Source organism: Ambystoma mexicanum, chromosome 5q (genome assembly GCF_040938575.1).
Source record: "Ambystoma mexicanum isolate Mex_15411 chromosome 5q, UKY_AmexF1_1, whole genome shotgun sequence".
NCBI classification, from domain to species: domain Eukaryota; kingdom Metazoa; phylum Chordata; class Amphibia; order Caudata; family Ambystomatidae; genus Ambystoma; species Ambystoma mexicanum.
In genome coordinates, this window is record NC_090933.1 from 318,636,128 (window position 1) to 318,657,372 (window position 21,245).

The following is a 21,245-nucleotide window of genomic DNA, read 5'->3' on the forward strand; positions in this document are numbered from 1 at the left end:
CGCCAGAGTAATCGTTGTGAGCAGGGGCCATGTCACCGGCAGCCCACAACGTATTTATGGATGGCAGCACTCAAAGCTGCAATGACTGTCCCCTTTCGTTGCGCTACCAGATGGGGCGAGGATGTTTGTTGTCCTCTCAGCGCACTTATGAGCAACCCAGCCACACAAGCTCCTTCCTCCAGGAAGGCCACGGCCAGGCGTGGATGTGCCTGGTAGGGGCTGCGACAACTGGTGCCATGGTCGGGGTTGCTTCCATTGCCTTTCTTCCCCAGGTGGGAAGCAATGATTTGAATGTGGCTGCAGGGGCTGCTTGTTCTTTCTCTTCTTCACAGGACCTCATCAGGGATTATCCAGAGGGCTCTGAGGAGGCCGACATCCAGGAGGACCCAATAACCTCATTGTCGCTCCACACCCTCCACCTATGAGCTTTGCCATGGCCGAGGATGCCAGTCTCCTGACAGGGGACAGGGTTTGTCCCCTTTTGACCGCACATGAACTCCTCCACAGGAGAGCAAACTTTGCCATCCTGGTAGCATGGTGGGGCTGGTCTAGCCCCTTGTTGTGGCCACCATTTGGTCTCATGTGCTGGGCTTTCCCTGACTTCAACAACACTGTTGGTAAGAACTGGGCCACCATCTTGGCCGTTTGTACCCTACACACCACAACTTCCTTCACTCCGTTTGGCCTGCTTTGCCACTCCAGCTTCGTGGCAGGGACTGGCTGTCCCTTGCTGTGGCTACCATCTTGTCCACTTTGTCCTGCGTGCCACGGCATCATCCTTGCCACAACGCTCTGGCTCCTCCAGGATCGAGCTTGGTCATGCTGGCCACATGGCAGGGTCAGGTCGAGCCCCTTTTCTTTGGAATTGGCTGGGCTCCGCATCCCATCCTTATCACCAGTTGTTAAGGTGCCCAGAGGTTCCGGGCCCTGATGTTGGAGGGTCTTGCTGGGCAGGTCCACATAAGGTGCTGGAGGCAGAAGTCATGGTGGAATAAGACTGCCGAGCGGGAAGCCGCTCAGCCCTTTTATTAGCATGATGACACGTGTTATACCACCCGTGACTTTCCCACAAGCCCACGAGGGCATAAGTCACAACAGCATCTACCTAGAGGGGAGTCGATTCAGACTATGTTTGTATTGACTACACAGTAAGCAATGCATGTCATCTAGTGGGGACATAGGGGCTCAAGCTGATGTGATGCACGCAAACTGTAGAGAGGTGACATATCAACCAGGGGTGAACTGGCCTTTAGGGAACTCTGGAGATTTCCCAGTGGGCCTCTGCACACTGGGCCTCTTTTCTGTGGTATTTCCAAATTTTCTCATAGGAAAAGCATTGGGCTTGCTGAAAATGTGTCATATAGGGCCACTTTGAACTTTATTTCCAGGGCCTCTTTTGGTTCCTAGTAATTATTTCCAGGGCCTCTTATAGTTCCCAGTCCAGCCCTGATATCAACTGCCTTTATTTTGATTCTAGCTTCATGCTGCTCAGACAATGTGCTGTGTGAGGGCACGTTTATAGAATTTGTACACAGGAACCTAGACTAAAACGCAATTTGTGCCCAACCAAGAGGCACCAAACCGATATACCGTGGAGGTATTACAGTTAGTAGACATAGGTTGATACCGAATGTGGGTTGTGCAGGGTGCCCCATGTTAAGAAAGAGCAGACCTAAATAGCGTGGTTGTTTTGCTGCACGTAGTTGCTTTTTCCATCCAGTTATGGGATTCGACTGAGATCTTTTTCGAAATCAGTGTCTCGGTAAGAATAGACGGTGACGCTGTGGTCATTTTGATTTGTCACACATGATGGCATGTAGCTTGGTTAGGTGGGCAGATGCATCAAGTGGTGCCATGGGTTTGCTGTGGCAACAGGGGCCTCTAGCCCAGCGAATGTTTTGGGTTTTCTGAAGTGTCAGCATGGATGCGCTGTCTGAGCTGGTGTGTCGTTCACACTGGTCTCTCTGTTTTAATTTGATTTTGTTATAATGGCAAAGGGAGCCCTTCATAAATAAAAAAAACTACAAAAAAAAAGTGTAGGCTTTGGTGTGTGGGCACCAATTTGATTGCATGTTTTTAAACACGTTGATTACAGTTACCGGTCAGACCGTTGGTTATTCTTTGACAGAATTTTCTCTGCCTGAAAATTGTCATGTTTGGCCTTGAGAAAGGCGCTGTTCACGAAAAAGACAACACCTTAAGCTGAAACTTGATTTGGCCAGGAAATGAAAATGTGTGATATATTTTTGTTTATTGTGTTCTCGTTTAGGAGTGCTCTCTTTCACCGGACTGTATAATTGAGGTTTTCGGTAAGCCTTTAAACGTATACATGACAGGATTAGACACGTGTTGTTCATTATATTTGGCTATTTTAGTGAAATGTCTTTTTTTTGCATTGATATATATTGTTATTTCGGTATGATTGGCATATGGGTTTGTTTGGGTAGGGTTACATATGCAATATGTAATATATGAATTGTTTGGATGATGTTTTTTATGAACATGCATGTATTCTGTTTGCATTCTTTGGGATTGATTGTATGTAATTTGTTTTTGCAATAAAATATTTGTACACTGCTTTTTGCCTGTGAGTGTTTAACATTATATGAACAGGACCGTTCTTTGTGTGTTTTTGTTCATTGAGCCCCATTTGTCCTAGGTTCTTTGATTAGATTGAGGTAACCTCCCTTTTTTGTGTTGATCCTTGCACACTATATTAGCATGTTCAAAATGTGTGCAAGAGATGATGTTAGTGCAAGTTGGATTCATGGACACTCGCTGTCCCCCCTGATGGCCTGTAAGGTTCTTCCAATACCAGCACATAGGCAAGTTCTTGTGGGTTAACAGAAACACAGATTCATATCAAACTGCTTGCTATGGCACCTATGAGCAATACTCTACATATAGATATTCAGTAAAAAAACTTTGTTAAAGGGACGTTATGGTTAAGTTGTGCTACTAAAACCTATGAAATTCAGTAAAAGAACTTTGTTAAAGGGACGTTATGGTTCCAAGTAAAACCGAAAAACCCCTGAAATTTGCCAGTTATGGTAAGCTAAGTAACCATAACTCGCGCCACCACAGTGCACTGCTAAGACTAACACCCAGGACATCAAAGATGACATCACAAATGTCATCAATGACATGACTGATGACATCACATGTCTGGCTCACTGTTTTTTCCTTTAGTGATATATCTTAGCCAGTAATACTTAGGAACAAAGAAATCAGAAAGTACTATATTTGTAGACTTATATTTCAAATGTGTTCTTACAATAATTCACTTAGGGTCCACTCACAGCATATGAAACATATACATAGGAAAAATACACACAAAACTCTAATAAGAAAGCATTTATCTTTTCACTATTCAACATGGTAAGCTTATGAATATTGCACCTCCATCTTGTATGCTGCACACAATGCTTATATGTATACGAGTAGCTTAGTATACTGTAAAGAACTTCATAATAGAATGCTATTTATATCAATGCATTGCCTAATGCACTACATAGCTCAAGATATTTGTTCCAGTGATCCTTGACACTTTTTCTGTGAACATTATAATAAGAATCCCTTGTACAGAGTTTTCATGAAAAGTAAATGCACATGTGATGTCATCAGTCATGTCATTGATGATATTTGTGATGTCATCTTTGATGTCTTGGGTTTTAGTCTTAGCAATGCACGGTGGTGGCACGAGTTATGGTTGCTTAGCTTACCATAACTGGCGAATTTCAGGGGTTTTTCGGTTTTACTTAGAACCATAACGTCCCATTAACAAAGTTTTTTTTAGTGAATTTCATAGGTTTTTAATAGCACAACTTAACCATAACGTCCCTTTAACAAAGTTTTGTTACTGAATTTCATAGGTTTTTATTATTCCAACTTAACCATAACGTTCCCTTAACAAAGTTTTTTCATTGAATTTCATAGGTTTATTAGCGTAACTTAACCATAATATCTACCAACTTCTGACTTCATTTCAGACCTTCCAGAGAGTGCACATGACCATATGCTGGCACGCAGCATGAGGACGTGTCCGGGAACCCGTACGAACTTCACAATAAGATCTGTGCTTCGTGGACAGTTTGGAACTGCATTTTCTACTGATCTAGGAACTTTCAACTTCAAAATTTCCCTTGCACAGCTCCAACAACTATTCCTGCTCATCCATTAACAATCTAGTACACAGTACGTACTTTTACCAAAACTGCTATTTAGCTTAAAATGGCATCAGCTAAGGCCATCCCTCCTCCCTAAGAGACACCACCACTGCTGTAATCAAGGAGCATGAAAAACACTGCCCCCTACCTTAGAAATAACACACGCACAAAATGTTCCCCTGTCCACCTGCCCCTCCATATTAGTGTTTGGTGCCTCTTCCCTCATTTCCGTCCCCACCTTTCGTTCTAAGCTCTCCTGCCCAAAAAAATCCATCCAAAAACAAAAAAAATGTTCCTTTAGGAACCACCTTTCACAGTTAAAAAATAGAACTAAAAAAAACCCCAGATAGACTCCATCTACTTTATATTTCTCAGTAAAGTACATAGACTCAATAAGATTTTCCAACATTTCCATTTGCATTTTGTGTTATACTAATGGAAATATTGGGGCGTTCATCCTCCGTTCCAGGGGCTGGAACTTTGGATACCGGCCCAGCAGCCCAAGTTATCAGCCGAAGCGAAGCAAGGGTAGATAACAAGGTCTCTGGACCATTATCCCCCCATTCCAGCCCCTGAAATGGGGGATGAAGGCCATTAGCAGTCTAGGTTCCCAAAGCGGGAACCCGGGGTACTAAAAAAAAAGGTTTTTTCGTCCTACACCGGGACGCCTGTGGCGTCCCGGTGTAGGAAGAAAAATCATTTTCCAAGATGGCCACCATGGAAAGGCAAGGCAGGGGTTCCATACAGAGCCCCTCTTCGCTTTCTATGGCAGCCTGCAGAAGGCAAAAAGAGAACCCTATGAGCATATTAACACAAGCACATGTTTCTTCCCTTTCAAATCTATCCTAATTTCGAATACCTTTACCACAAAGCCAGTCCCAGGTGGACATGGCCACTTTAATCCTATGTTTTGTCCCTTCTGGTCATAGCCAGTAGCCAGATTGTCCGGATCATGACCTTATTCCGTGACCCGGACAATCTGGCCACTGCCCATGGCCACAGGCTACCCCTCAGTCACTAAAGCTATACCGCTATTTTTTTTAACTACATTATAAAACTTGTCAAATAAGAAAACACTGCCACATTTGCAAAACCATGCTTTTAGATCCTTGCCAAAGCGCCTTACGCAAGTTTGCTGGAAATCTACCCACATTTTATTTTTTCAAAACTGTCAAATGAATGCACATGCAATCGTCACATAAGCTCTGCACAAAATTCCATCAACCTTTATAAACTCATTCGAAATCACGTCAGAAATATCCCACCCATCGTCATCACCCCTCACCTCCCCAGACATTATTTCATAAGTTTCACAAGTGCAATGCTCAGAAAATATTATTGTCCCGAGGGTTCGGCCATGTATTTTTATACATATGTTGATCTATCGCAAACATTTCCAATTAACCTTACCTCACTTTTCCTCTTTTAAAAACACACTGAATCTGGCAGCAGGGCGCGTCCATCTGCTGCTATTCTTATCCATTGCTCCATCTGCCTAAGGTAAACTGCCCTGACGTCACTAAATCATATGCCCTGCCCCTGACCCTCACATCACCAACCCAAGTGATATTCTATACCTTTCTCAGTGACGTTCCTCTTCAGCGCAGCCAAACGTGCCCATAATCACCTACGTCACATGACGCAGAACCCAAAAATCAACACACATCGACTAATAACACAGCACGTCACAATTCGGAATATTAAAACATACTTTAAAAAAAACAATAACATTGTACAATTTGTAAAGTAATTTTATTTCACAATAAATGCTCCAAGAACATCCGACTATTGCCATAATCAATCAAATTGCAAATTTGTTTCTTTGCTCGCGATCCAAAATGTTTATCGTGAGGCACATGTTGTTCTTTTTGCGTACACAAGGGTTTTGTTTTCGATAAAAGAACTGCTTGGGCCGTACAGTGAATTCCAGGGATTCTGCATCAGCTTGGGCCTAGACCACCATAAAGGATGTTACGTTACTCCTAATCGCTAGTAAAGCGTACGGGCACATGGGCCCTGGGCGATCGTCACAAAAAACAGTCACTGTCATCCAGGCGTTCAAAACTATGTGCAGCTGCCGATTAAAGAAGCCGTCAGTTGGCATCTGGAATCTATGACAATCGCAGAAAGGCAGAATGTATCTGTTTCAAAAATTAGCAGAAAATGTGTGTCAATACCTGAACTTTATTACAATGTATCTATTGACTTTTTAATTCGGCATAGAGTTTAAACTAATGATTAGCACACACATCAAACAATCTCAACAAAGAGAAAACAACGTGGAAACTGATAGACAATTCGATATGGTCATACATGATATTTTAATGAAATATTAGCGTTGAACCTGGGTAAACCTAGTGATGGTCTACATGCACCTCAATGCTGCACTCCCCATAACCACGTAAAAAAGACAAGTACACACAAAGATAGTACTTGAGTTCCATTGCAATAAGCAACACAGAACAAACAAATAGAATATAACCCAAAATGAATCTTCAGATAATAATGAGTTAATGCTCGTTCCGTTATACAATCATCAAAATCAAACTTACATTATATTCACCATTTCCATTCTCTTGGCATAAGTCAGAACGTAACGCTCACTGCGTTCACACCAAAGATTCTTCATGAACTGAATTTACATGTTCCTTAAAGACTTTTGGAATGCATAACCTTATCAAATCTTCATTATTACAAAGCTCCTCTCATTGCATTCCTTACGGAATGGTCCCTTTCTCTCAAGGTCAAAAAACAATGGAACCTTATACTATGTGTCCTATGCGTGGCCTTCCTTAGCTCGCAACCAACAATTCAAAGCTGGTGACCTTCACTCAGAATCTAAATACATTCTCACTTTGCAAAAGCTTTCCTCACCGACGCCATGAGAACTGTTATTCTGATACACGTGCAGGGCCGCTCTTTCCATCAGACAGTACAGCTGGCTGCCTCAAATGCAAGACTCTAGGGGGCGGCAGTCTGACTCCATTATTATTTTAAATACATTTTAACACAGACACATTAGTCCTTCGCCTGTACTTTACACACATTTAATAGGAACGCCCCACTTCATTAAGTCAAAACAAAGAGGTGATAGCTGGAAGGTTTAGAATTAATCTTAACTTCTGGAATTGCTCTGGGCAACCCTCCAGACCATCGTTCTTCACCTCCAAAGCCATGACAGAACGGGAGAGACCATATGCAAATCAGGCTTGGTCCCACCCCAAAAGGGGCAGTCCAGCCCGAACTGCTAGGTCACATGCCTTCTGCACGAGACCACAAGCATCCTCAAACATGTTTCAGCCTTGTTGGGCCTCATCAGTGAGAAGTAGGTTGGGTCTCTAAGCCCAGCAGGCTTGGGACCCACATCTGGGCATACCTATCCCACTGGGGTAACAAATTCAAAAACAAAGAGGTGATGGCTGGAAGGTTTAGAATTAATCCGCTGGTATTGCTCTGTGCAAGTCTCCATACCATTGCCATTAAAGTAGGAAAATTAGGGATACTATGGGTGTGGGGAGGAAGGCACCGTGCACATATAAAAACACGCCCCATGAAGTGCAAACAGACTTGTATTTAGAGATTAATTTGTGCATCCACGCAAACTATAAAGGAATCAGATTTTAACACTACCCGTTCCTGCATTGCTTGCATATATACAACTTTATGGAAGGAGGAAGAGAAGGATGAGGAGGGCCAGAATCTACCATACACGCACAATGATATGCCAGATGAGTATATGGCACATACCACTTCCCCCACTTGTCATCCTTGATTTTGGTCAGGGAGTGGGAGAATGACCTGGTGTCCTCAACCATGTGCTAACAGCCAATACCACCCCTGTGCTATCTGCTCTTCACTTCGTGGGCACTCGTACATTCCAACAGACCACAGCCATTGTCGGGGGTATTTCACAGCCCACGCAATCATGCTGCCTCCAGGTCCTGAGATGCATCATAGCACGTGTGCACAGCCCCATAGACATACCACACACTGTGCAGGCAAGGCAAAGAGTAGCACGATAATTCTATGCAGTTGCCCACTTCCCACAGGTACTTGGGGCAATTGATTGTACACATGTTGCACTTCAACACCAACAAGCCACAGAATATATATATATATATATATATATATATATATATATATATATATATATATATATTGGAATAGACAACATTGGCATTCAATCAACGTGAAGGTCATCTGTGATGTGAAGGGCACATCATGCATGTGCATGCAGACTACCCTGGATGTACCCATGATAGCTTTATATTACGCCATTCCCCCACCCATCAGGCACTGGCATCGGGAACATTGGCAGCAAGTGGCTCATTGGAGAGTGTTAGCCAGCCCACACAGCAACACACACTGATTGGATCACATCCAATAGAAACCACTATAAAATTACAAACCATTACAAAATGTGAATATTGTCATATACAGGGGACAGTGCCTACCCACTATCACCATTCATAATGACGCCTATCTGAAATCCTACCACCCCAGGTGAGGATTGCTAGAATGCAGCCCACATTGCTACCAGAGGCATAGTGGCATGCACATTTGGAGTGCTGAAATCACGGTTGCGCTGCCTCAACCATTCAGGTGGAGTATTATTGTATGCACCACCTGTTGAATGCAAAATTATATTGGCATATTGCATCTTGCATAATATAGCCACACGTTGTGGCATACCAATAGAAGTGAATGAGCAGTTGTGTCCGCAGCCATAGACACTACCCATACCCTTAGCAGGCCGAATGGTGAGGGAATAGCACATATGCAATGAGCTTGTTCAGATATACTTCATATAAATTATATCCTATGTGAAAGGCACACACCAGATCCACAAACCTGATGGCCTTCAATGATGAAACATGGCAACTACAGTTGGGCCATAAGCAACAACCTAACAATAGCTGTCTCGGGTCGACATAAGGTGTGTGCCTCATACTCAAACAATTACACATCTCCTCTATACACATCCTTCACATAAAATGCAGATAATACGGGCAGACTCATTTGTATTTCATATTGCTTTTTCAAAGTCATTCTCCCAAATATACAAATACAGATAACAGGGTTATTCAGCCCACACACCTACAAAGAAGTAAAATGGACTTGACCCATTGAATATTGTCAAACAAACAACCAAAAAACTATGAAGTGACCCTTACCTTGCAGGTCTATCTGAACAGCAACAATCTCATTCTACCATGACAAAGCAAACAACAACCTTCACCCAACTATTATGACAACTGGCGATGAACCTTGCCAAGAAAATACTATGCCCAGAGGATTTATTACTACCTTACCACCCCTACACCTATCAACACCAATACACAATTAAAACTACTGAGGATTCGGGGTTCTCCTTGTGGGTGCTTGTACTTTGAGGGGTATGCATGGGTGGGGAGTGAGGAGTTGGGGTGCTGCTTGTAGGTGCTTTTTCTTTGAGGGGCAGGCATGGGTGCGGAGTGGTGATGATTCGGGTTGTTTAGGGTGTAGGAATAGGTGCATTTTGCATGTGGGCAACTCAGATTGGCCAGTGTACATGGAATAGGAATGGTGGGTGTAGGTGCACTCTGCATTTGGGTGGCGCAGGTTTGTGACACTCCTGGGACTGTTAATGGTTGGTATGGGTGCAAGTAATTTTTATTACTTGTGAGTAATCACCATGCAATTTGTGATATTTTCACTGCATCTAGTGACATTGTGCGCAAAATGGTCTATATCAGTGGGTTCTTGGTTTGCACTGGGGCGTGTCAGGGGCAAACCTATTTTATTAGCACTGTAGGTCCCTGCTTGCAGTAATCACCTCCTCCTGTGATACATTTGCGCCATGCAATCCAAGTGCACACGCTGGTACTTTTGCACGCATGTTTTTTTTTCTGTAAATCAGGCACAATATGTGCAAAAACTGCTGCCAAAATGTCTGGCACTATTGACACATTGACCCACCGCATGTTTTGAACCTGTACAATACACGGGCAAACACAAGTTGCTGTTCCTGTTATAGAGAATGGAACAAATTGGTTTTGAACCATTCTATATTCAGAATTTCTTCGGGCAAAAATACCCCACAGAAATCTGGGCCATTTTTTTCTGATTGAGTGATAGAAAATGGAGTCAGCGGGCTTTGCTCCACATTTAACTAGGACTATTTCACTGGGTGGATAACATTTTTAAACAAGACAAGCACATTGAGACTACAAACTGATTCTTTGCTGCTTTTGTTCTAATGAGCAAAAAAACACCACATATTTCCAATGCTAAATTTTTGACTGCACTTGAAAAACAATAAGTTTGCTTTATGTTTTATTGCGTAAATCATTAAATTCATCTTCTTCGTTTGTCCAGTAGTATACAAATACTTATGCACCAGAAATTGTTTGCCCATTTCATAACAAACAAGCATAACATTTTATTGATAGCTTCTCTGTTTTTTATAAAGTGAATTTTTGGGGGTGTGTCATTATATAGCTATTAAAGTACATTGATATGTTTTTAAGTGTTTTATCTTGGTTCTGTGGTAGTTATATTATGCATCCAGGATATCCACATTATTTGTGTATCGCTATTGTATTATCTTATGAAATTTGAAATTTGTTGTTTTCTTGATTATCCAAATCCAAAATAAACTATTTGATGATGATGAACCAACAAGCAGACCGACATAGATAAACAACATAAGACTGTTTTTTTTACCACCTTTGATGACTTTGTGTTATCTTACCTGACTGGGATTTGTCCTGTTCGATGCTGCCATTTTCTTGGTCTTAGGCACTCTGGCAGATATAAATGAAAGGGGGTGAATAAGGTTAGGTGGGAGGCGGAAAAATTCAAGATCGTTTTGCTGTTGTGTGGATTCATATAGACAGGAAGCACCCTGAGCAAAAGAAACACAATAGAGCTGTACATGCCCACCACACGCCTCCATCTCAGACCCAGATTGTGATGGGGACCCACATTGAGCCTCGAACAGAAGAGCTAAACAGGCAATCACAGTGATTGCCTTGCACAATAATACAGAATGCCTCAATGAATGCTTGGATTACTTACAGCTAATCCGTATAGAACTGCTCTTTGTACTTTCCCCAATCGCACTACATTCATATGAAGGGGCTCAGCCTTGTGACATAACACATTCCCAAAAACTTAATTTCACCTTATTCCCCACCACACCCATATCCTGGGGTATTAAGCACCTGACTAATGCCACTTTCCTGACAAATCAACTTGTCAATATAAAGGATCTGAGCAATCTTGACACTGGGAGGAAGATGAGGGTGTCAGTAGAGTGATGAGCAAGAGTAGGACTATGAGTAATGAAGAGTACTGTTAAGTAATCAAAGCATTACCACCACGTCCCCTTCCATGTTACATCACTTACTCTATGATGTATGCCAATAATTCAAATATTGGACTGGCACATACTTGGACAGCAAAGGAAACCCGCCTCTCCGCACTGCACAACTAGAGCAGTGGCCAACCCATGGATAGTCACAACAAAAAACACCCCTGACAAGAGAAGGGGACGTGTGACTGAGAGAAGAGGGGCACAAAACCACTTTCAATGAACACACATGTATCCAGACCATTCATCTGGCTTATGTAAGGCAGGCCGAGGGTCCTAGCTGTGGATTGTGTAAACCCAGGTACACTCGGAGAATCACTGAAGCCCTACACAAAGAGAAAAAAGCAATCCTAGCCAACTTGCAACAGACAGAACCCAATGAACTACTGAGCAAGACAGGGATTCCGCTCCTCATGCTTCATACAATGCCACAAACTGCAAGACTATTTACAGAACTATAAGATCAGGAAATCCAACCAGAAAGACCCCAATGCAAAAACACTCAACCAACATATGGGCAGCAGTATTCAAATGGTGGGAATGCACACACTTTTGAAGGGGGAACCAAATGGATTAATAGGCATGTCAGGGTTCTACGGTGATGATGCAGCACAAGGGCAGGTTATCACCAATGAAGCAGGAATGGAGATTGGGGCTACTTAAACCCTTACCCACACTATGGTCTAAGACCAATGAATCATTGTCAAGCGTGATAGAAAATCTCCCTGAATGAAGGGCCTTGAACTGAGGTCCGCGGACTCAGTGGCTGATGCCTTTGAAATAACGGACACATATTGTAGCACACCAAAATTCAGTCCCTATAGCTGCATCTCTGGTGGGTTGAAGAAGCAGGTATTGAAGTGTGCTGACCCAGGTGCCAAAGTGCCCAAATGCAGCCCCCTATCCACAGCATTCAACATGTTGTCCAATCAGATCCTGGTTGCTGCGAAAGGAACATTTAATGTTCATCACCCTACTGCCTTCACAAACAGCTTCTGTTTGAGGAAGCTTCATACAAATGTTCTACTGAACTATTCATCCACCACTGCAAATTATATAAAATCTGACATCCACTGCTTTTTAATAAATGCTAGATCCACAGTATAAAATAGACATCTGATACATGATCACATTTTGGAAATGAACCAAGTTACAAGAAGATGTACTGCCAATCTGATCTGACCTTACCCCAAGAGACTGCAATTATATCTCTAAATCATGCTCCAGTAAACATGGAGATGACCTAACAGTTATTTTAAAATCTAAAATAAAGCTATCGGCCAGAGTAAAGCTATCCTATCAAATGCCAAATTGCTTGTTTTTCATCTTAATCATGACCATTTGAAGGATTCAGGCTTGTTTGCAGACTACCAGGGCCCAAAAACTATTTTGTTAACAACCTACCAGACATAGTGGCCGACATATTGATGGAAAATAGCAAATTAACAGTATTAGGTGACTTCAATTTTTTGATGCAATCAAAAATAGATAAATCTACATTGCACTTACTTCATTCACCACACAATCGTTGTCTCAGGCCTCGGGTCTATCAATCCTCCCATATTGCTAGCAAAACCCTGGATCACATTTTTTCCAACATGTCAGAAGTCTCACTTTACTATCCCCTCCCTTTTCCCTGGACCAATCATTTTGGAATACCTTTCTTGATCTCTTGCGTGTGAAGAAGGAATGTAAACACTAAACCAAAACAGGCAGTGACCACCCAGACCTGGAACTGTATTTCTAGAGAAAAAGTTGCTGATTTTCTAACTCCACATTACCCCAACTAAAACTCAATTAGAGCCTCTGACCTCAATATACTACTGGGTCACTTTCAATCGTTCACCACAGAGATGATTGATAGATTGGCTCCTACATCTTTAAAGACTTGTGTTCTCGATGGAAACATACTAAGAGTTGGTTCACTACTGAACTTAATCTCAGCTGACATAAACTGAGAAATTTAGAGAGACAATGGCATCATTCTCAGTCCCCTGAGGATTTCAGGAATCATAAACAATGTTGATTGTTCTCTGAGAAAGAAATTGCTAAAACTAAAAACAATTAAAACAAATCCATGATAAAAAGATTGATTCTACCTCTAATATCACTAAATCTTTTTTTGCAGTAGTTAATGATATCTTCTATGAACCTGATTCTTCTTCCAGAAGACTTACACAGATTCTAGCAGATCAACCAACTTCTAATTTTTCAGAAACAATTGAAAAATGTAGGACTTCTTTGGCTTTAACTATGTATCAAAGCTCTTGCTCAACAAACAAAAACATATACAGTTTACACTCTGTCTCTCAGCACCTTTTCCAAACTGAACAGTAATCAATTAGCTCACCTGCTTCCATCCTTTAAATGCTCTGGCTTGCCATTTGACATTCTTCCTGCTATGATTGCATTTGAAGTTAGTACTCTTTCTAGAGAATATTTTACACATTTCTAATTCCTTTCACTCTCCTGAAACTTTTCTGCATATATGGAAGCATTCTGTTATCTAGTCATTACTGAAAGAAACATTTTTACACCCATCAGATCTCAACAGTTGTCAGCCTGTTTCCCAACTGATATTCCTCTTTTATCAACTTTAAAGAGTCCCTGTGAGCCAAGTCCAAAAATATGTATAGAATGCAGCACTTCAGGACAATGCACAAATGGGCTCTGGATGCCTGCAGAGCACTGAACTAATAGCTACATGAGCACTAGACAATTTACGAGAACATTAGGATTAAATGTGGCCCAAGTTCCCTGATTTTATTGAATATATCGGCCACGTTTGACATTGTCAATCATTCAATTCTGCTTGATAGACTTTCCAAGATGGATCCAGTCATTCTTAAGACATAGGTTCGCACATGTACAACTTGGAACATTCTACTAAGAAATTCCTGGGGCTCCCCAATGATCTGCATTATCACCTATTCTTTTTAATCTATACCTGCGCCCTTTAATGGATATTTTGCATGTGACATTTTTCAAATATGCAGAAGACTCCCCGACTTTGGTACATTTAAGTGAAGACAGCAATATATTTGCGGGAAAGATCAGAAATTGATTTTGAGCTATTAAGAATTGTATGGACCAGAACCAGCAAAAGTTAAATCCTGATAAAGCAGAAATTCTATTATTGAAGAAAAACCCTACCTCTTGACCCCCGCTCCTTCTAGCCAGACTCTTTTGGGCAATGCCTGGAACCAAAGACAGTAGTTACTTTCTGTTATAAAATCATGTTTTTTCATTATATCCATCATTCCTTTTTAGTATTTACCTCGTGAGATCATGGTAATGAACTCTCTGGTATCCTCTAGATTCGATTTTAATGACAGCATGCACTTATCTAGGAGCGGCCAACCATCTGATTTCCCGCCTGCAGAGTACACAACCCTGTAGCTATGTCATGTCCGGGCGTACGATCATTCCCAGACTGTATATGTATAGCCCTTTAAGAACACTGTAGCCGGGTGCCTGGAAGTTGGCATGGCAACGCTGGCATCCAGTCCTTTCCTCCTCCACGTACCGTCAATGTGGAGCAACACGTAGCGTTGTCACATGATCTTGTATTTAAGCACCTCCCACTTGATTGCCGTTGCTTCTGATTCAAAATTGATTGCGCTACGGAATTGCTTCTATTGTTTCTTGTTTCTTCCTGAATCCTTGCCCTTGATACTTTCCTTGTCCTTGGACCCTCCGTGCCCCCTATCCCTCCTTTTCTGCCCTCGCCTTTGTCTCTTGGATTGTCTCGTGCTTCTGACCCAGACCATTATCTGGATTACGTTTTTGGATTGCCTTCTGCTACTTTTCTGCCTGACTCGTGTTTTGACCATGGACTGCTAACAGACCTGCTCTGTCATCGCCCCTGGTGTTGTGCTGCTGTTCAAGTTCACGGTTGCTCCCGAACTGTGTTTTCTTCCTCTGCTACTGCAAACGTGGAAGGTTAAGAACTGTTTTGATATCTTGGATTGTGGGAGTTTGGAACTTTGACTCCTTTCATTCAGTACATGGACTAGAGACTGCCACAAGTGTACTCAGGCGTCCTCATGCCGTTGGGATAGGGTGTGGTTTTCTCTACATTTGGATTTTGGACTTCCGTTTCCTTGCTTTTTTGCCTGGAATCCGTAAGTTACTTTAAGAAGAACAGTCATACGGATAGCCCGTAAGGGGATTCTTGTAGCAGGTTGTGAGACTTTGAAAGGGAAGGGGGCTGATATTGGTTGTTAGGAATCAGCATAAGCAAGGACCACTTATACACGCAAAGTCTGACTGCAATTGACAACTGCATAGTCCTGTGTATTTTGGTTTATTATGAAAGAGTGGTTGCCCTGCAAATATGCATTGTGATTAACCTCTCACTTCGCTTGTAGGTTCACTGCGTGTCCTGTACTCTGCATCTCATATTACCTTGTCGACCACTGGTTCTGCGGCATCGCTTCTGCGGCATCTGTCTACTTTTGCAACACCTGCGTCTCATCTGGTATCCTTTCTTTCCTCTGATTTACTGCCCTGGTTGTCTGATTATAGGACCAGAGGGGTACATCTGGAGGAAAAACCCGTCCACTACACGGGCAACTCGCATCTGACAAGCTACAATTTTAACAAAACCCAAGAAGTATGACCTTCTTACCCCTGTTTTCAGCTTGCTACACTGACTTCCCATTAGACATTGGATCTGATATAAGCTTGGTATTTAACAGCCTCCAGTATCCAGATACTAATCCTTTTGCATTCAAAATTAAATTACATATGTTGTTTCATATTCAAAAATCGAATTTGGACACAAAACAAATCATCCCCAAGTACCAGAAGGAATAACAAGGGGGGGCACTCTTTTGCAGTTCAGGCCTCCAAACTCTGGATTGCTCTTACAGCATCTCTTAGAAAAGAGACAAATATCTTGATTTTTTTAAAAACATCTTAAGCAGGACTGTCTCTGGGGGCTTTAGTGGGCTGTCAACACCTTGGCTCCTTCCTGTAGTCATATCTGAAGCATGGTCCCCAGTGACCTCAGGCACTGTTGACTGTAGTTGCCCTGCCCTTTTGCAGGCCTAGGGATATCCATCTGCAGTCATCTGCAAGCCCATGAATCTGGGGACTACCGGCAGGCAGCCCAGCTGAAGCTCCAGCAATACCCCATACTCACCAAGCCTGAGGCTGCCTCCTTTCCTGTATTACAAGCCCTGCAGTGACTGATGGTGAAATCGAAAAAACTGCATACCTATTCTCACAAAGCCCTCCTGTGGAGTTAACTCTTTGGAAAACAAGAGAGCAGGCCAGCTGCATCTACAGGGTTAACTGTTTGGAAGGACAGGAAGCAAAACTGGAGGATTATGTGATTGGTCAGGTTCAATATAACATGGACTATGCTGGGGAGGGGTAAACAAATAATCTAAAACAAGAAAAGGAGGGAGCGATACAGATTGGCCGTGGTCGGTCAGAAAGGAGGTAAACCAGGCCAACAAAGGCCCAGATATTCCAAGCAGAGCCAACCGGGAGAGGAGGAGGGGTTGATCGACAGTGTCAAAATCCACTGACTGATCGAGCAAAATCAGGACCCCCCACTCCTCCACTGTCAACCAGCTGGGCAAGATCGTCCATGACCGAGACCAGGAAACTCTCCGTGCCACTACCCAGCCAGAAGCCAGACTGAAAGGGATCGAGCACTGCAGAGGGCTCTAAGAAAGAAGAAAGAAGAGGAGAAAGAAGAGGAGAAATCATAAAGAAAGGAAGTAATGAGATAGGGCGGAAATTAGACAACACAGAAACATCCAAGGAAGGTTTCTTAAGAAGAGGTACCACAGTGGTTTGTTCAAGCTCAAAAGGGATGAGGCCCTGGCTGCAAGAACAATTGTGCAGCCTGGGTCACCAAAGGAATAATCCTAGGCAAGAGATCCTGTAAAATGGATAGAGGAACTGGGTCAGATGGTGCTGCCGACTTGATACGAAAAATGCCAGCAAGAACAGTATCATCTGTGAACACTGGAAAGGTGTCCCAACCAGAAGTGACGGGTGGACAGAGGTCAGCAACCAGTACCCCAGAGTGTGTAGATTCAATGTTATCACGAATAGTGGTAATTTTCGAATGAAAAATAATTGCTAAAGATATGCAGTGAGACTGGGATGGCAAAGCTGTGGGAAGAAAGCGTGCGGTTGAAGAGAAAGATTTAACAGAAAAGATCTCCCTAGACTGATTAAGGGCAGCTTCAATACTGTTAGTGACGAACAACTGGTTAGCAATTTTTTCTTTTTTTTTATTGGTTTTTATTGAACATTTTCATGTAGTTTGCAAACAGGTTGAACTAGAACTTCCCTTACCCTCCCTCCCCCCCACCCCCCTTTGATTCAAACATATAGCAAATATCAGTCATCGGATTGGTTAAGTTCCTTTCCTTGGAAGTTCATACCAGAAGGATGTCGTCCTTTTCATTTATAGGCCTTGAGAAAGGGGGCCCACGCCATTTCCCTACTCCGGGCGATTTCTTTAATTGAAGAATGGTACTTCCTAGATAAAGAAGAATGGATAGCTTTGTCAATCAAACTATAAGACAAGCACCACTTGCGCTATGCTTGGCAAACCACAAGTTTGAGAACTCTAGCAACCTGAAGGGATGCAAGTTGATCAGTGACTTTCAACAAAGATGAAGACCAGGTAGAGAGATCAACAGAGCTGTGAGTAGGACAGCTATCCATGATAGCAGATGCAAAGAGAGAGAAGTCCACATTGCGCCAATTACTCCTGAAAATAGCCCGCTTGGCGGGAGGCAACAGATGTGTCACAAGAAGCACTGTAAAAGAGACCAGAGAGTGGTCTGTTCAGATAAGCGAGGTAACAGAGAGGACCACTAATCCTGGAATAGCTGAGAAGATAAGGTCCAGGATACCACCTAACTGATGGGTGGGTTCATCCATGTGTTGTTGTATCCCTAAATCCAAAAAGCTGTCTAAAAACTGCCTGAGAATAGGAGGTAGCAGCAGATGAACTCTAATGTTAAAATCACCTAGAATAATTAGGTTGGAGTATTTTAACTGTAAAAAAGCAACTAGTTCCAGGAAAGGATGCAGAAAAAGAGAGCATGACCCAGGAGGACGAAAGACTAAGAGGAGGTGGATCAACTGTGAGGAAGATACTGTCACATTTACCAATAATGATCCCATAGCCAGAGCATGGAGAAAAAGGCACCAAACTAACTTTTAGCACTGATCAAAAAATAATGGCCACCCCACCACCAGGGTGAACCACAGCTCTGTCCGGGTGCAGAATGTTAAAACCATCAGGTAGAAACTGCGGGATCATGGGAGCCAAGGAGTCTGTAAGCCACATTTCCATTATACAGAGTAATTCAAGCTCCACAGTAGAAAGTAAATCATGAATAGGATTGGAATGCGCTATGAGCGATCGTGAATTAACTAATTAAACCCTTAGTACCAGACTAACATCAACCGGAGCCAGTCTGGTACTGAGGAGGGGACAAACCAGACCAGCAGGAAATACCATATTCCTAGGTGCCAGATCCAGCAAAAGATTGCGCATATAGTGTCCCAGATAAGGTATTGGGACTGTCCCATCGGGTCTGTCTGGAACACGGGCAGGCCCAGGTGGCCCTACAGGCTTAACTTTGGCACCACTTTGGCAAGAATGAGGCGCGCCCGCTGTGTTACCTACACATTGCTTAAGTTGTAACCGTTGTTTATTACCACAGCCAGTCCGCTCCTCCCTCTGCAAGGCAGTGATGAAAGTCTGCCCGGTGGTTCGTGGAAGAATGAAATCAAAGAAAAACTGCAATCCACGAGCAAAGGTCTCGGTATGCAGCTGGAGCCCAGGCAGCCTCCGCTGCTAGCCAGCTACAAGGAGATATGGTTTGTAAAACACATAAAAATGTGGGAGGAAAAAAATAAAGATTAACAACTGCCCGATACGCATAGCGCAACGTGCATGTCAGAATGATGTGTCCAGTGAAGCATATTAGCCCGGAATAATACCGGAGCTTAGTTAAAAGGAAATTAAATAAGTGTACATGAACTAAAACAAAGAAACAAAGAAAAACACAGTGCTTTTATATATGTGTTCCTCATACCTGCATACTTCTCACAGAAGAACAAAAATGGTTAGGGTCCCTTTAGCCTTACCACATCCCTGGCAAATGTCATTCCCCCAACTTCCCATTTGCATGTACGGTAAGGCAAGTTGAGTTGGCCCAACCTAAACTTCATGTACAAGTACCTTGCATACGGTGGTGTCACCACTTCCAGATAATATTCGAACCCCAGGTGCTGTTTGCATTCTAGGTAGTTGCCTCCCGCACCATGCTCCTTAACCTATTAGCAGAGCCTGGTGGTATATCTAATCGATTTGGCCAATAGGATTCCAAATGAAGGCTAGCCAGGTACCCCTTGACATATACAAACCAGGTCAGGGAGTGACCGCCCTCTGATTCCAACAGGTGTGATATGGACTCACGTAACAGGCTTAAGTGGGGCATCAACACCTATTGCATTGAGCCCAAGTTCCAGATAGATTGGTATGCCAAGACACTGAAAGTGGTAAACCAAGCAGTACCTTAAGAAAGCATCTCTCTACCACATTCCGTTTTTCAACTGTGGCATGCCCCCAGATCTACTCTCCATATAATGCCACAGCCTTTGCCTTTGCTGCATATGTGGTCAGGGCAGGTGAGATAGCCCCTCTGTCCATGTTTTAGAAATAATCTCTAGATTGCACCACTATATTTGACCATTGCTGCACTTGACGTAACTAGTAGGGGAATCTAACCGCCCCTATCCTGCAATCTTATTCAAAGAAAATCAAAGCTACGTACCTGCTCCAGGAGCTTACCATTGATAAAAAGTTATATTTTAATAAATGTTTTAAATTTAGGCAGGAAAGCACATTTTTGGCTTTCCCAATGTTAACCTCCATCTGCAGGTCCGTGCACTTTTCAACAAAGGCTTCCACTGTAGTTTCTAGGCCTTTTTTGGAAGTTGATAAAAGGATGGTATTCCACCCATTTTGGGCTGATCAAGACTTTTTTTCCTAACATGACGTACAACTTCATCAATATATAAAACGAATAATAGTGGGGCGAGAACACAGCCTTGTCTCACCCCTCTTGTTAAGCCAACGGATTCAATTAGTACACCACCCAAGTGCCAGCGGACCCTTGCTGTGTTGTTACAGTACAGGTACATAATAATCTGGAGGAGGTTTACCGGCATACCTCTTTTGGACAAAATAGACCACAATTTATCCCATGGGACACAATTGAACGTGGTTCAGAGGTCCACGAACGCTGAGTACTGGTTCATGTTCTTCAGGACTGATCAAGCTTAGTCAAAATACCTGGTCTGTAGTGCTCAACTTAGGGCCCTTAGGGGGGATTCCTGCCTGAAGATGGTCAATCAGACCCTCCTCAATGACCCATGCCTGGAGATGTTCGTAAATAATTCCACTGATTATCTTGCCTACCCCATCCAGAAGAGATATGGGCCTGAAATTGGCTGGATTTTCCCTCCCTCCTTTTTTATATATTGGTATTATTGTGGCTTCCTGCCAAGATGCAGGACATGTTTTGACTCTTTGTTGACTCTAAGAACCGCATCAAACAGGTGCCACTGGGCGGTAGCGGGAGGATGGCTCAGCGGCAGCGTGCGCGTCTTGGAAGCAAGACGACATGAAGCAACAACAGGTTCGATCCCCGGGTCTGCGCTTAGAAACCTCTGGGTGT